The sequence below is a fragment of the Cetorhinus maximus genome, chromosome 29 (assembly GCF_964194155.1).
Source record: "Cetorhinus maximus chromosome 29, sCetMax3.hap1.1, whole genome shotgun sequence".
NCBI classification, from domain to species: Eukaryota; Metazoa; Chordata; class Chondrichthyes; order Lamniformes; family Cetorhinidae; genus Cetorhinus; species Cetorhinus maximus.
Window position 1 is genome coordinate 14,893,488 of NC_135907.1, and position 16,584 is coordinate 14,910,071.

General features: G+C 44.7%; 1 protein-coding gene across 2 annotated transcripts in view; it reads right to left on the reverse strand.

The window, feature by feature from the left end:
- LOC144669288 (transcription factor MafK-like) overlaps window positions 1–10,654 on the reverse strand; it is a 67,145-nt gene extending 56,491 nt beyond the window's left edge. Inside the window, exon 1 of one of the 2 annotated variants that reach the window (XM_078531629.1) lies at window positions 10,417–10,654. The gene's annotated coding sequence lies outside the window, so the exon portion shown is untranslated. The remainder of the gene's footprint in view (window positions 1–10,416) is intronic. The other variant, XM_078531628.1, reaches the window with a different exon arrangement.
- Window positions 10,655–16,584: the final 5,930 nt, after the last annotated feature.

A 16,584-nucleotide genomic window follows, 5' to 3' on the forward strand; every position in this document is an offset into this window, starting at 1 on the left:
AAGACAGGCAAAGGAAAAACTCTTCCCATTAGCTGATGGGACAAGGATGAGGGGAGAGCACATGTTTAAAGTTTTGGGCAGGAGGTGCAGGGGGAATGTGAGGAAGAGCTTTTTTTTTTTAAAAGCAAGTGGTAATGACCTGGAACTCGCTGCCCATGAGGGCGGTGGAGGTGGAGGCAAATCAACGATTTCAAAAGGAAATTGGATGGGCCCTTGCAGGACTACGGGGATCAACCAGGGTGAGGGGAGTGGGGTGGTGGGACTGACTGAATTGCTCTGGCATGGGCTTAATAGGCCAAATGGCCTCCTTCTGTGCTCTTATTAATCTATGACTATTATTGGAAGAATGAATGAAAAGGGGGCATGAGTTAGATGAAGTACCGGTACAATAGGATCAGGAAAGAAGAAAATATTTATTTAGTAGCGTTGGTCACAAAGTTATGTGGCTGCTTTTCATATTGCTATTTGTGGGGTCTTACCATGTGCAAATCAGCTGCTAACAAGTATCACACTTCAAAAGGCAACTAATTAACTGTGAAGCTCTTTGGAAAGTCCTCAAAATCTGAAAGGTGCTATATAAATGCAAGGTCTTTCTCTCCCAGCGCCCAAATCTGTGAAACTGACAACATTAGGCTTAGTTGCTAGACTCAAAAGGCAAATAAATGGAGGACAAATAGCAATTCAACAAAATAAAACTTAGTCGGTCGGTAGTACAAAACTTGAATATGGCCGGGAAAAAAAAAGAGACACGCTACCAAAGTTTTTCGTCTTGCACTCATCAGGACAGCTCACAAAAAAATACCAACAGTCAAGGGAACAACAATTTATACTGCATGAGAAGAGAATGCTGATTGGTTGGCAAGTGGACTCTGATTGGTGGAGGTGTTGCCATGAGGAGTGCAGCATGGAACAGCTAACTGCTCATCTTTGTTCAGATTCAGACTGGGCAGGTTGATTCTGATAGATCAAGGCATTGCCTTGGGGAATGAACTGGGGAATGAACCAGGGAATGTCTGATCCATCAGCTTTTGTTTTGTTGAAAAAGGTGCAATGTGTGGATATATTCCTTCTGTCTGCAAAGGACAGGGCCCTGTGTGTGAATATATGTGCATGCGTAAGCATGTGTAAGTGAGCCACACTGCAAGTCCGACTGGCAAAATTGTTGCTCCCCCTGTTACCGTTGGCAATTTCTTGTGAGCTATCCTGATGATTGGACGATGAAAATCTTTGTCTCCTTTTTCCGCAATACTCAAAATAAAAAGGAGAAAAAGTAAATCTGAATTAGGTCGGAGTCTGGAAAGCAGAAATTACGCAGGATCACGGAGACGAATACACTTTCAGGGAACACTGGTTCGACCTCAGCTGGAGCACTGTGTCCGGTTTTGGGAACCACGCCTTAGGGAGGATATTAGAGAGAGTGCAGAAAAGGTTTACGAGAATGGTTCCAGGAACGAGGGATTCCAGTCGCGTGGATAGTCTGGCAAAGACAGGGCTGTTCCCCGGTGTCAGCTGTGGCTCAGTTCATAGCACCCCCGCCTTTGAATCAGAAGGTTGTGGGTTCATGTCCCACTCCCGGAAACCAAGAACTGTGAATGTACTCGAAAGAGTTACATGCGATCTGTTGATAACTCGAAAGAGTTACAGAAGAGAAGGCTGAGAGAAGATTGGACACAGGTGCACAAAATCGTGAGGTGTCTGGAGAACAGAATAGGGAGAAACTGTTGCCATTGCCAGACGCATCGAGAACCGGAGGACACCTATTTAAGGTGATTGGCAAAAGAAGCAAAGGCAATGTGAGGGCAATAGCTTTTTCACACGGCGAGCGGTTAGAATCTGGAATGCGCTGCCCGAGAGTGTGGTGGAGGCAGGTTCAATCTTGGCTTTCATTAGGGAATTCAACAACTATCAGAAGAGAAAATATTTGCAGGGCTCCAGGGGAAAAAGCGGGAGAGTGGGACTAGCTGAGCTGCTTTCAGAGAGCTAGCAGAGTCGTGACGCACTGAATGGCCTCCTTCTGCGTATCCCTACGATTCTAAGTGGCTTTCATGATTTTTACGAGGAATACAATTATTTTTATGGGTTTGGTCTTATAAATATTAGTTATTCGGCTGGGTCAATATTAGAACTTGTGTCTCAGAGTGGTGCTTCAACAATAAACACAGCAGCAAAGTTGGCTGACGTTTCGAGCTGGCATGTCATTGGTTTGATGCTCTTGGTTCAATCTGGCCCTCGGGTCAGGAGGTTGATGGTCCATGACCCCCCCCCCACTCCGGCATAAAGACACCACCAAAAAAAAAAAAGAAAAAATGCTCAATCTTCTCATTTGTTGCTCATGGGACCTCACATGATACAACTTGGCTGCTGTGACTGCCAACAAGGCAAAAATGATTGGACTTCAACAGTAATTAATTGGTTGCGATATGCTAAGTTCTTTTGCTCTATATTTCAGTCAAACCAGTTTAGTGAAAGGGCAGGATATTTCAAAGGATATTATATTATTGCTGTAGAAAGGGCAAACAGAGGTCTCTGACTCAATAGTATTGGTATTAACTGTTACTGGTACACCTGCTATATTTACTGTGAGTATATCTCTGTTGCCCTTACTGTAGCCGTACTTATTACATTAGTTCCAGAGAATCTGACTGATATGGAAAATCACACAAGAAATTTCTACATCTTTGGCCTTCAGTCCATTAGGTGGACCTGGGACTACATGTGAGTAGGGTCTCATGTTTCTAATCTAGTTTCTGGTTTTCGTTTTCTACTTAGGGGGGCTTTACTCTTAACGAAGAGATTGCAATTATGTGGCGCCTTTCACAACCTGAGGATGCGGAAACACATTCCACAACAAAATTGGGAGAAGGAGTTAGATATAGCTCTTGGGAGGGGGGGGGCGAAAGGGATCAAAGGATATGGGGAGAAAGCGGGAGCCAGGCTATTGAGTTGGATGATCGGTCACGATCATAGTGAATGGCGGAGCAGGCTCGAAGGGCCGAATGGCCTACTCCTGCTCCTATTTTCTATGTTACTAAAATGTAGGGAAATGCTGCAGCAACTGTCTGGAGGGGGAGTAGATGGGTGGGGGGGAGGGAGGGAAACTTTGCCCTTTCAGATTGATTGATTGTAAAAGTTTCCCTCCCTCCCCCCTCCTCCACCCCCCGCCCACCTACTCCCCCTCCAGACCGAATGAGGATGGGACCTCAGTTATCGTTTCATCTGAAAGATGTTACCCTCAACACTGTAGTTCTCCCTCAGTATGGACGATGTAGAGTGCCTGGTTCTGTAGATTTATAAAGCCTTACAGTTCAGGCACCGACCAACTTAAAAACAAGAAAGGTGGAGAGATGAATGAGGAAGTAGCGACTAAATTCCTAAGCTTAATGTTATAAAGTGCCTATATCTTGCAGGAGGATGGGCGACCCGAGAGAGGTGAACAGTCCCACACACTTGATGCGCCGGGAAAATTTCCATTGCAGTAGAAGACAGTGCAATGTTGTCTCAACATGGGAAGGGTACACGCTGCTTCCTGGAGTGGACATCTCTGTCCAATACTGTCCTCTCCCCAGTTCTGAAGAAGTGTCACGTTGGACTCGAAACGTTAACTCTGCTTCTCTCTTCGCAGATGCTGCCAGATCAGATTTTCCAGCAGCTTCTGTTTTCATTTCTGTCGACTCTCGACATTGACACCGCTGCACTTCCAGTGGGGAAAATTCGCCAGCTTTCCTGCTTTTGACAGCAGTTAAAGAGGATGAAATCTAGCTGATTTTCCCCTTCCTAACCCGGGAGTGGGAGGTCTTGTGGCGCAGCGGGTAACGGCCCTGCCTCTGAGCCAGAAGCTCCGGGTTCGAATCCTGCTCCATGGCTTGATGGCCACGGAAGGTGGGTTCATAAACTTGACCAAACGGGTTGATCATCAATGTGTAAATCCTTCCGATACGCGGACGGTAAGGTTGGAGGAGTCTCCTGGTCAGCCATGCTTGAGTGGTGCCCCTCAAGCTTCAGCCTCTGGTGACAGGCTGGCGGGCTGTTCCAGGAAGAAGTAGCCATGGAAACAGACCTAAGCACGTGCCGTGGTAGGAGAACCAAGGAAGGAAGGAGCCCAGGAATGCTGAGGGTGATAGTGGCATCTCAGCTGAGATCAGTCAAGTCAGCACGAACCAGGCATTAAACGGAAGGAACTTCCTGTTCTGTTTAGCTCAATCGATAAACATGCTGATCAATCCACAGAATTGCTTTATTTTTTAAAACCGTTTAGACATAATAGATAAGTAGACAGTCAGGGTTGACTGATTGAGTTCAATTGTCAGAGCAAATTACTCAGTTCATTTGAAACGTGCAAAAAATCTACAAATACCCAGAACTAAAAAGGAAATGAAAGTTGAGTGTAGCTATTTGTATTGTTATTAGCAGTGCTCCCTCTTTAAATGGACACTGACAGGTACATTCTTCCAAGAGTACCGAGGGTAAGATGTGGCTGTTATGTTGTTGAGGGGTGATAGTCCACTGCCTGTGACATTACTCATGGGTTAAAAGAATGGGAGTAAACAAGGACATGTGTCAATAGGATCCAAGCCAGTTGGTGAAGCCAAAACCAAAGTCACAGAGCTTTTCTTTATCGAGAGGGGTTATGACTTGTTCAGTCTCACAGTTCTCCTCCCACTTAACCCAGTGTCCCAGCTATCCCCTATTTATACATGCTGAAAGACAATTAATACCCATCACCTGTTTCTCTTAACCTTAATGTAACTGACAAGACGTTAACACCATATGCATGGCAATTGAGGTGGCAAAAGAACGAACTTGCATTTAGATAGTGTTTTTTACTGTCATGGAACATCCCAAAGCCCTTTCAGCCAATGAAATGCTTTTGAAGCATAGTCACTGTTGTAATGTAGGAAAGAAGGCAACCATTTCGTTCACCGCAAACTTCCACAGATAGCTATGTGATAATAACCAGATTTTAGTGATGCTGGTTGAGAGATAAATATTGGTTGGGACACCGGGTGGCAAACTCCCCTGTTCTTCTTCAAAATAGTCACCACGGGATCTTTTATGCGCTTTTACTTCGATTTTATGCTCGTATCTGGAGCGGGACTTGAACCCACAATCTTTTGGCTCAGAAGCAAATGAGTGACCACTAAGCCATGGAGGAGGAGAAGTCCACATGTGAAGTTGGAGGGAAAAAGTGTGCGGGGCGAGGGAGGAATAAAACATCAGTAAGCACGGATGTGTGGAATGTGGTCAAGAAGACAAAGAAAGGGAGGATGAAAGCAATTATAAAAAGGCTTCTGCAAAGGATAGACTGGGGTTACTTTTCTTGGATCTGAGGAGGCTGCGGCATGACTTGGTTGAGTTGTACAAGATTATGAGGGGCCTAGATAGAACGTACAGGGATGCTCTGTTCCCCCTAGCAGAGGGGTCAATTAACAGGGGGGCGCAGGTTGAAGGCGATTGGTAGGGGGATTAGAGGGGACATGAGGAAACACTTCTTCACCCAGAGGGTGGTGGGTGTTTGGAATTCGTTGCCTGGTTTGGTAGTGGAGGCAGAGACCCCTCAACTCATTAAAAAAGGCAGCTGGATCTGCACCTAAAGCGCTGTAACCTGCCAGGCTACAGGCCGGGCGCTGGAAGGTGGGATTAAAATGGGCAGCTAGTTTTTTTTTTATTTTTGCTTTTTCAGCCAGTGCAGACACGATGGGCTGAATGGCCCCTTTCTCTGCCGTAACTTTTCTACGGTTCAAAGGTGGAGAAGTAAATCTGCATTTGGTGGGAATCGGGAAATCAGCGATTATGCAGGAAAATGGAGACAGATATACCAATGGCTTTCACATGATTTTAGGGAAAATGCAAATATTAGTATGGGTTTGATTATAAATGTTAGTTATATGGCTGTACATTCAGCTCCCTCAGTATTAAAAATCCCGACTGGGTGCACTGCTGAACAATAAACACAAAAACAAACGGTTCAACATTTTGGACTGGTGTTGGCTTGCTGTGGGATCCTCTTGGCTCCACCTGGCCTGTGAGTCAGCAGGTTAATGGTCCGTGCACCCCCCACACCAGCACTAAATCACGTTAATCTAACACAGCGCTCAAGGGTGTGGGAGTGGAGAACTCTCAGGTGAGTCGTTAACCCGAGGGGAGGGGGTGAAAGATCCCGTGATGTGATGGAAAAAGAAAAAGGGTGTGGGAGGGAGGGAGGAGGTGGGAGTGGTGTGTGCTCCTGAGGTCCGAGCTAACATTCATCCCTCAGTTAACGCCACCCACACAAAGGTGACCACTATCCTACGCTATCTTAGCAAGTTGTTTCTTTTGCTCAGTATTCTGTCAAGCTGGCAGGCTTGAGTTGCCTTGGTGTCATATCACATACCTGCGCCATCATTAAAACCACCTACGTCCAGCTCCATAACATCTCCCGACTCAGTGCCTGCCTCAGCTCATCTGCTGCTGAAACCCTCACCCACGCCATTGTTACCTCGAGACATGACCATCCCAACGCAGTCCTGCCTGGCCTCCCAGCTGTTACTTGACTCGATGGGCTGAATGGCCTGATTTCTGCTTCTATGTCTTATGGTCTCACCCCCCCTACTCCTTAAACTTGTGGTCATCCAAAATGCCACTGCCCGTGTCCTAAGTTCACCCATTACCCCTGTGTCCGCTGGCTACTGGTTAAGCAGCGCCTCGATTTTAAAATTTCTCATCCTAGTTTTCAAATCCGTCCACCACCCTATGTCCGTCATCCCCTCCAAACCCTCCTAGGCATCTGCGCTCCTCTAATTCTGATCCTAATTTTAAAAGCGCTTGGTGACCATGCTTTCAGCTGCCCGGGTCCTGAGCTCTGGAATTCACTCCCTAAACCTCTCTACCTCGCTCTCCTCCTTGAGGACGCTCCATAAAACATTCCTCCTCGACCCAGCTTCTGGTCCCCTGCCCTAATGTAGCCTCCGGTGGCTTGGTGCCCCATTTTGTTTTACAATGCCCGATCGTGGAGTGCCAAGGGACATTTTGATGTGTTAAAAGGTTCTGTATAAATACAGGTTGTTGATGTGACTTAAATCAAAGTGTAACACGCAACATGTTTTTCTTTGCTGCATTGTGGTTGTACCTACACCACAGGGACTGCAGCGGTTCAAGAAGGCAGCTCACCCACCACCTTCTCAAGGACAACTAGAGACGGGCAATAAATGCTGGCCCAGCCAACGAAGCCCACATCCCCTTGACGAGTATATATATAAAAAAGAGAGGTGCTAGCATGCAGATTTAAAATGAGACACACTTTATCTAAACATGTTAATTATATAGATAGGTGATTCTGGGCCTGCCCTCTAGGTAAAACTCTGGGCTGAGGTGGGTGGGTAGGATGTGGGAGGGGGGGGTTGCGAATTGCATGGGCCGGTAGAAAAGTCGGTCATGGGCCGAACCGGCTTTTAAAAAGGCTGCCTTACAGCAACCAAACGCTGGGGGCAGACTCAGTGAGCCAATGGGCACAGGGCAACCCCCACCCCCAACCACCCCCACCAAACCCCACCCCCAACCCCCCCCAAAAAAACCACCCCCCCCCCTCCCCCCCCACACCACCATATCTTCCCGCCTTTTCACCCGAGACATTGGCTGGCCCTCGTTCTGCCTTCCCCAGCTGCACGTATGGCCCGGGACTTTCCAGAGGTCCATTGACCTTGGGCTGGAATTTGGGACAGGAAAATCCCAGCTATTATTTTGGCAGGGTAAAGGGTGCGGGAGAGGGGGTGGGTGTGTAGGATAGTGGACACAGGCCCTTAGCTAGCCACTAATTGGCCAGCTAAGGGCCTGAATTGGCCTAAGGGGCAGGCAAGTTGGCTTTGCCTCGCCCGCCCACCATACTTTGTAGGGCAGCTCGGGGAAGGCAGTGTGCGCGCTAGCCACCCATCCTATTTTACATGACCCCACCCGCCTACAAATACGCCAACTGAGTGGGGAGGGGGGGAGCGACTGTGTAAAACCCCTCTCTGTAGTTTAGACTGCTGTGTCTGGGAAAGTAATATTGCCACACTCGATAGTGATCAGTAGCAGTGGTCTGGTAACTGTAATAAACATGGGTGCCTCTGGCACACCAGGCAACATGCTCCAGTATCAAAGCACACTCATTCCACTGTGCCCCCCCCACACAGGAAGCCTCTTGTGCAAAAACCACCTCCAAAAAACTAGCTTCCTGTTACAAAGGTACATTCTCTACTTTCCATTGGCTGACTGATGATTCAGTCTACTGGCCCAGCTATTTAGATGCTTTATACTCTGCTGAGCGTGGGTCGTGGAGGGGCATCAATAAAAGCCTTGCTTTTTTTTTTTGAAAACAGTATAGTCACAACCTCAGAACTTCCCAAAGCGCTTTATAGCCAAAGAAATACTTTTTACATCTAACTAACTATCCAGTCCAACCGGTCGGTGCCGGTGTTAATGCTCCACGTGAGCCTCCTCCCACCCTTCTTAACCAACTCTCAGCATATCCTTCCATTCCTTTCTCCCTCATGTGCTTACCTTTTTTAAAAAATATTCATTCACACGATGTGGGTGTCACTGGCTAGGACAGCATTTATTGCCCATCCCTAATTGCCCTTGAGAAGGTGGTGGTGAGCTGCCTTCTTGAACCGCTGCAGTCCATGTGGTGTAGGTACACCCACAGTGTAGTTAGGGAGGGAGTTGCAGGATTTTGACCCAGCGACAGTGAAGGAATGGCCGATATATTTCCAAGTCAGGATGGTGAGTGACTTGGAGGCGAACTTCCAGGTGGTGGTGTTTTTATCTAACTTCCCCTTCAATGCTTTCACGCCTCAACTCCTCCTTAGAGTAGGAAGAGCCAAATTCTAACCACCCTCTGGATAAAGAAGTTGCTCCTGAATTCTTTATTGAATTGATTAGTAACTATCTTACATTTATGAGCCCTGGTTTTAGATTCCCCCACAAGAGGAAACATCCCTTCGTCCACTCTACCGAACCCCTTCATAATTTTAAACATCACTATTAAGTCAGCTTTCACATTTCTAGTGCCGCGTGGCATTATTTTTGAAGTGGCATCTCCATTGTAATGTAGGAAAGAATCACAGCATTGTTACAACACAGGAGGAGGCCATTCGGCCCATCGTGTCAGCACCGGCTCTCCGAACAAGCAAACCACCTAGTACCATTCCCCCACCTTCTACCCGTAACTCTGCACATTCTTCCTTTTTAGATAACAGTCTACTTCCCATTTGAATGCTTCAATTGAACTTTATTTTACAAGAGGAAAGGGTACAGTCTACCCTTCTGAATTGCTCCTACTGTCTGCTGATCACCCCTGGACGAGTCCATGATCCATGCCCTCATCTCTCTCTCTCTGCTTTTTGTGATGTTGGTTGAGGGTAAATACTGGGGACAGCTTCGTTGCTCTTCCGCGAATGGGATCTTTTACAGATCAGCCAAGGAGGCAGACAGGGCCTCAGCTTAACAGTTCATCCTTAAAGGCAACTCCTCCAACAGCACAGCACTTCCTCCATACTGCACCGGAGCGTGTGATCAGGCCCCAAAGTTGGGATTTGAAATCAGGAACCATGTGATTCAGAGGCAAGCGTGCTATCAACCGAGCCACGGCTAACACACATGGGCTGAAATTTACAGTCCCTTCGCGGCAGGGGCGAACCCGCAAAATGCAGCGAGCCATCCAATGTTCCAATGACTTTGGCAGGAACGGGAAAACCCACCGGCGGGAGAGGCTGTAAAATTCCACCCATAAATACATACATAGCACGTCAATCAGAAGCCTGCCTGGCCAGTTTCTATTCCTGCCTTGCCCAGCTTACTGGGGCCAATTGTACCACCCGCAATTATCGCCTATGAGTTATTTTGCTTTTTAAGCGAAGCTTCATGTAACTGATATGCTTCTGCTTAAACTATCAACATCCACACAATCCATCTCCTGATATCAAGATTATCCAGAGCTCCAGACGCTTAACAGAAGCCATCACGACCAATGCCAACTACCCCAACCCACAATGACAGTGGGATCCAGAAAATACCTCACCAGTTCCAAATAAAAAATGACTGGGCACTACATAACTTAGGTTCTGAAATGGATTCCAGATACTTGCTGAACCACACGGTTAAATATTAAACAGATGCTTGGGCGGTGAAAAGTTCTTGTAAGGACTGCATGTGGACATAGCGTACACAACCCACATGCTTGTGGCAATCTATGAGAGCCACAATTCAACAACACAACTTGTTTTTATTTTTCCCCCAACTTCCTATTTTAAAACTGATTGTTTATTTCTGAGCTTCCTATTCCATCTCTCTGCTGGCATCTTAATTAACAGTTGGCTCAATTCAAATCAAATCATCAATACTTCCTGGTCCTTAAATGTTATTTTACTATATAATATATATATTATATATATATCTCTCTACCTGTGGAACGCTTTACTTCCCCCTCCGGGCCTTTCTTCACTTTTATGTTCTTCTTGTTCAATATCTGATCCTTTTAGGTGCTTATCCTCCTCCTTTTCCTTCCTTATTTCTCCACCCTCGCTGAGTTCACTCAGAGACGAAGAGGAAAGACCAGCGACTTCAGTCAAGTTTTTTAAAAAAAAAACACCCAGGAGAAAAAGGTCGAACTTCAGTCTACAGTGGAATGAAAATTAAAAGACATCGTTAGCGTAAGATTCGTCAAAAAAATAAAAGGTTTGGGGGGGGTGGGGGTGAGGCTAACCCCCTCCCCATTTAAAAAAAAGCAACACTAAGTATCTCTGAGAAAGATTGGATTCTGAAATCAACCATAAAAGTGCATGCTCTCAGAACTGCAACTCATAGTGATTCAGCACCAAAGCACCCAGCCCAACTCAACAACAACACTGTGACTAACAATTTCTAGCAAGCAGAAACTTATTTTTTTAATCATTAAAGGGTCAAAACAGGTCCCCCTGGAAGAGATTACACACCCACCCCCCACTTTTACTCACTCTTTCCAGAGACGTTGGGGCGAGATCTGCTGTGTGTTTTGTCTTCAACCCCTTCCCTTTTTGCAGTTTTTTTTTGCCTGTATGAAAACAAGTCAGTTCCTGGAATTCCTGGGTCAGAGGATACTCACACACGCAGATGCCTTTCATTCATAAAAAACACAGACGGCGCACACGTCACCCGCTTTTGACCATAGAAGGCGAGGGATTGACGTCAGTCAATCCGGTGAAGAGGATGATGTAATCTCTGGCGCCGCCATCTTGGTGCGGGGCGAGCGGGCAGGCACGTCCTCCCGATCTTACTGCGGGGCAAAGGGGCATCCCGAAGGCTCGCTGCTCTCTCTTGTAGCCCTCAAGTGTCGCATCGCATTTCCCTTTGCAGGTTTTTTTTTTGGACTCTTTTAAAATTTCAGAGGCTTTACGGGTCATGATAAAAGCAACAAAAAAAAAGACTTGCATTTAGATATCATCTTTATGGCCCCAGGATTTACCTTTACAGTCAAATGTAGTCACTGTTGTAATGTTGGAAGCATGACAGCCAATTTGTGCACAGCAAGCTCCCACAAACAGCAAAACCAGATAAGTCCAGTGATCAGATAAAGCACATTCCTTAGATAATATCACCACCGTCAACACCCCTTTGTCCTTTTGTCTATGACATCTTCGGCAATCTCTTCTTTGCCTCCACCTGTCACCGGCCCCCTATCCAGCTCTACCTGTCCCACCCCCCTCAACCAGCTTATATTTCACCTCATTTCTCTATTTCCTTAGTTCTGATGAAGAGTCATACGGACTTGAAACGTCAACTGCATTCCTCTCCGCAGATGCTGTCAGTCAGACCTGTTGAGTTTTTCCAGGTATTTTTGTTTTTGTTTCAGATTTCCAGCATCCGCAGTATTTTGCTTTTATCAGATAAATCTGTTTTTCAGTGACGTTGGTTGAGGGATCAATATATTAGCCAGAAAAGCTCCCCTATCCTTCTCGAGAATAGTGGCAAGGGATCCTTTACATCTATCTGAGAGTGCAGACAGGACCTCACTTTAGCATCTGGTCTGAAAAAGCAGCACCCCACTCAAGCATCATCTTAGATTTTCATGCTTGAGTCACAAGGCCGAGATTTGAACCCACAACCTTCTCCCTGAGAGGGGAGAATGCTTCCAACTGAGCCACAGCTGACATTTTAACTGCCTCCGTTGGCTCAGTGAGTATGCCTGCAAAATAAGATGGCAGAAGCAATAGGGCACAATTAGAAAGAGGGACTGTCACACTCTTAGGTAAACTTTTTAACATTGAAACTGCCTACGCAAGTGTTCATAACGGTAATTTCCAGTGCTAACTGTTGCCTGTAATTCTTTGTTGATGAGTACTTGAATCTTTCGACAACAACACTTTTTATTTATATAGATCTTTTAAAGTAGTAAAACATCCCAAGGTTCTTCATAGGAGCACTGTCAAACAAAATTGGACACTGAGCCAAATTAGGAGAGGTTAGGGGTGGATCATCAAAAGTTTGGACAAACAGGTAGGTTTTAAGGGGTGTTTTAATGAGGAGAAAGAGGTGGAGAGGTGGAGAGGTTTAGGGAGGAAAAACTAGAGCTTAGGGTCTAGGCAGCGAAAAGATTTTCGTCTGCCATTTTTTTTTGCAATTTATAGTTTCAAACATTAATTCCAAAATTAAATATTTCATAATAACATGGTTGAAATTATTCATTCTTTAAATGCCTTCCCTAAGGCGTTTGCTGCAAGGCTCCAGCCTACCTCAAAAGCCCAAATGTTGACTTTCATTTATTACCTCACAAAAGCTGCGCAAAGTTTGTCCAAACTTTTGATGATCCACCCCTAACCTCTGCTAATTTGGCTCAGTGTCCAATTTTGTTTGACAGCGCTCCTATGAAGAACCTTGGGATGTTTTACTACTTTAAAAGATCTATATCAATAAAAAGTGTTGTTGTCGAAAGATTCAAGTACTCATCAACAAAGAATTACAGGCACTGGAAATTACCATTATGAACATTTGCGTAGGCAATTTCAATGTTAAAAAGGTTACATAAGAGTGTGACAGGCCCTCTTTCTAATTGTATCCTATTGCTTATTCTCCTAAAATCTTATTTTACAGGCATACTCATTGAACCACACCTGAGCATGTGCAGTTTGCAGAATTCGCCTCTATGCTATCAGCAGTAACTCAAGGCCATGTCCCCTCGTGATATGAGGATTTTTACTTTGTCACTTCCAAGACTGCAAAAAATAAATAAGAGATTGAATTCTCAAAGATTTACAGTTGTATTAACAACTGCTCCATTCTGAAGTGCTCAGTCAAATGAAACGGTAACATACTGGGGGTAGCTACAGCTTAATTCATTTTGCTTTCCTTTCTAACTCCCAACAAAAAATGGTAAATGAAGGACTTTTGATCATTTTCTGATATTTATTTTGTTTGTTTATGGAAATTTATGTATGCTAAAGACAGCATTTGCCATCAAACTTACTAATTTGTACATTAATTGCTTCCTGACCGAATGCAACTTCCACTCTCAGTTCTGCTGGTGCGCAAGATCCCCAGAATTTCTTTCCCCCACCCAATCCTAAAATCCCTGTCAATGCCCATCAGCTACATGGGACCCGCACTCTGGAATTCCTTCTCTGAACATGGGATACTTGCCTTTATTAGCCAAGGCGTAAAATGCGCTGGATATGCTGGAACTGTATAAAACGCTGGTTAGGCCACAAACTGGAGTACTGCATGCAGTTCTGGTCACCACATTGTAGGAAGGATGTGATTGCACTGGAGAGGGTGCAGAGGAGATTTAACAGGATGCTGCCTGGGCTGGAGGGTCTGAGCTATGAGGAAAGATTGGATAGGTTGGGGTTGTTTTCCTTGGAGCAGCGAAGGTTGAGAGGGGACCTGAAAAGGGCATATAAGATTATGAGGGGCATAGATAGGGTGGATAGGAAGACACTATTTCCATTAGTAGAGTGGTTAATAACCAGGGGGCATAGATTTAAGGTATGAGGTAGAAGGCTAAGAGGGGAGTTGAGGAGAAATTTTTTCACCCAAAGGGCGGTGGGAGTCTGGAACTCACTGCCTGAGAGGGTGGTTGAGTCAGAAACTCTTGTAAAATTTAAGAAGTATTTAGATATTCACTTGCGTTGCCATAGCCTCCAGGGCTATGTGCCAAGCACTGGAAAGCGGGATTAGTGTAGTCAGACCTTTGTTGACCGGCGCAGGCATGAAGGGCCGAATGGCCTCCTTCTGTGCTATAGATGTCACTGCCCACTCTCTATGGCTTCTTCCCATCTTTATAAGACCTTCCTTCAAGCTTTTGGCACCCCAGCTGCTATCTACTTTGGCTTGCCATTCATTTTTTGATTCTCCGTGAAGTCCTTTGGGGCATTTTACCCTGTTAAAGGGGATATATAAAAGTGTTGTTGGACACTTTAAGCTTTATCAACAGCATTAGGTTTAGTTTTGGAAGCTCCTAGGAGAGATAGTGTGCTTCTAGCATCTTCTGCACTGCATTAACCCCTGGAAGTAAGCACTTAATCGGTTAAATATTTGAGTTTATCCTGTTTACATAAGGTTGGTTAAAGTCCACCGGCTCTGGTTTACTCTTTGACCCATTAATCGCCTCTTTAACACTGAAGCAGTTTCCTCCTTCAATCCAATAGTATTTCTCATCTTTCTCCCTTATGACATTTTTATGAATTGTTTTTTTTACAAATTTTTCTGCACTGTTTTATTAAATATATGTTAAATGTATATCTAATATGTATTAGTGTATTTCAGATCAAATTTGTTTACCATGCATTTCTTAGTCTTGGCATGTCTTAAGAGGTATTTCATTTGTTCTAAACTGAGATTTTCTTGAATGACAGGGGCAGGTGCAAAACAAACAGTTGGATTTCTTCCCTCGTTCCTTCGAAGTTGACTCTTTTAATGATGTAGATTTGAGAATGAGTTTGAGATGTTGGTTTAATCCAGATTACGTCAAATTTAAACACACTGTGATTGCTGGAGCTGGCTGCCACTTCATCTATTCTGCTCAGTGTGTAGCCCAATCACCTCTGAGTCAGAAGGCTTTGGATGCAAGATCCACTCCAGAGGCTGAGACGCTTAATGCAGGTTGACATCCCACTGCAGTACTCAGGGAGTGCTGCACTGTCACTGTTGAATGCGACATCAAACTGGGGTCCTGTCTGCCCCCTCGACTTGGACGTGAAAGATCCCACAGCACTGTTTTGAGCAAGAACAGGGGAGTTCTCCTCATTGTCCTGGCCAATATTTATCCCTCAACTAACAGCACTAAAAAAAAACAGAATACCTGATCATTGCCACGTTGCTGGGTGTGGGAGCTTGCTGTGCACAAATTGGCGGCTGCATTTTCTACCTCACAACAGTGTCAACACCTCAAAAGTGTTTCATTGGCTGTAAAGCATTTTGTGAATGTCCTGAGGTTGTGGACGGTGCTAAATAAATGTAAGCCTTTCTTTTGAATGAAGAATGCTATCAGGTCACTTGTCATTACCAGGTAGAAGTAGGGGTTGTCTTTTAGTTGCATAACGCAGTAAGTCATACAGCTGCTGTGTGTTACATTGCCAGTCGAGATTGTAGATTATTTGTAAATCGCCAAGTATATATTAAGCTGGTTAAATCCACCGCTGGCCTCTCTGTCTGCACATACTGTCCTTATCATTTCATTAAGCATTCCTTCCTCTTTGTTTTGACCTAGTGATCTACACCTTGATCTTTGCTTCATTTGTGCTGTAAACCTCAGCTGCACTTTGTTGGGAATTTTATCAGATTGGCCTGACAAAGGTAATGGATTTGTTTACTGAACTGGTGGCTGAAATATAATTGTGCTAAATGGATGTTGAATGGAATGTCCTGGTTTCGTGTAATAATATTGATTGCTCTGTAGATAGGTTACTTTTGCTCATTCCTAAGTGCTGTTAACTAGCTTTTAGTAACACCAGTAATGAATGAAATATTAGAACTTAAAATAAACAATTGAAAATGAGCTTTTTGACTGCATAGGGGCATGGTAGCAAAATGGTTATGGTACTATAATCTTGAGGCCTGGACTAATGATCCAGGAACATGAGGTCAAATCCCACCATGGCAATTGAGGAATTTAAATTTGGTTAATTAATTAAATAAACCAGGAATTAAAAAGCAAGTATCGGTAAAAATTGACCATGAAAATGGTGTAAAGATTCATCTGGTCATATCCTTCAGGGAAGGAAATTGGCTGTCCTTACCTGGTCTGGCATATGTGACTCCAGACCACAGCAACCTGGTTGACTCTTAACTGCAGCCTGAAGTGGTTTAGCAAGCCACTTGGCATGGGCTGTGCAACTGGGCCTTGCCAGTTACACCCACGTTCTGTGAATGAATACCAAAAATGCCAGTTCTTATATTAACTTTTTCGAGTTATGTAATTTGTGATTTTTAGAGAGTGGTGCATCAATGGCACAATAAATATACTCAGTGAGTAGGGGGACATTGGCCAGTGTTTCTAGTCATTTTTTTTCAAAAATATATACTTTATTCATAAAACTTGTAAAAGTACAATACATAATAGCTCAATTTTGACATTACATAAAGTGCAATACTGTTCAA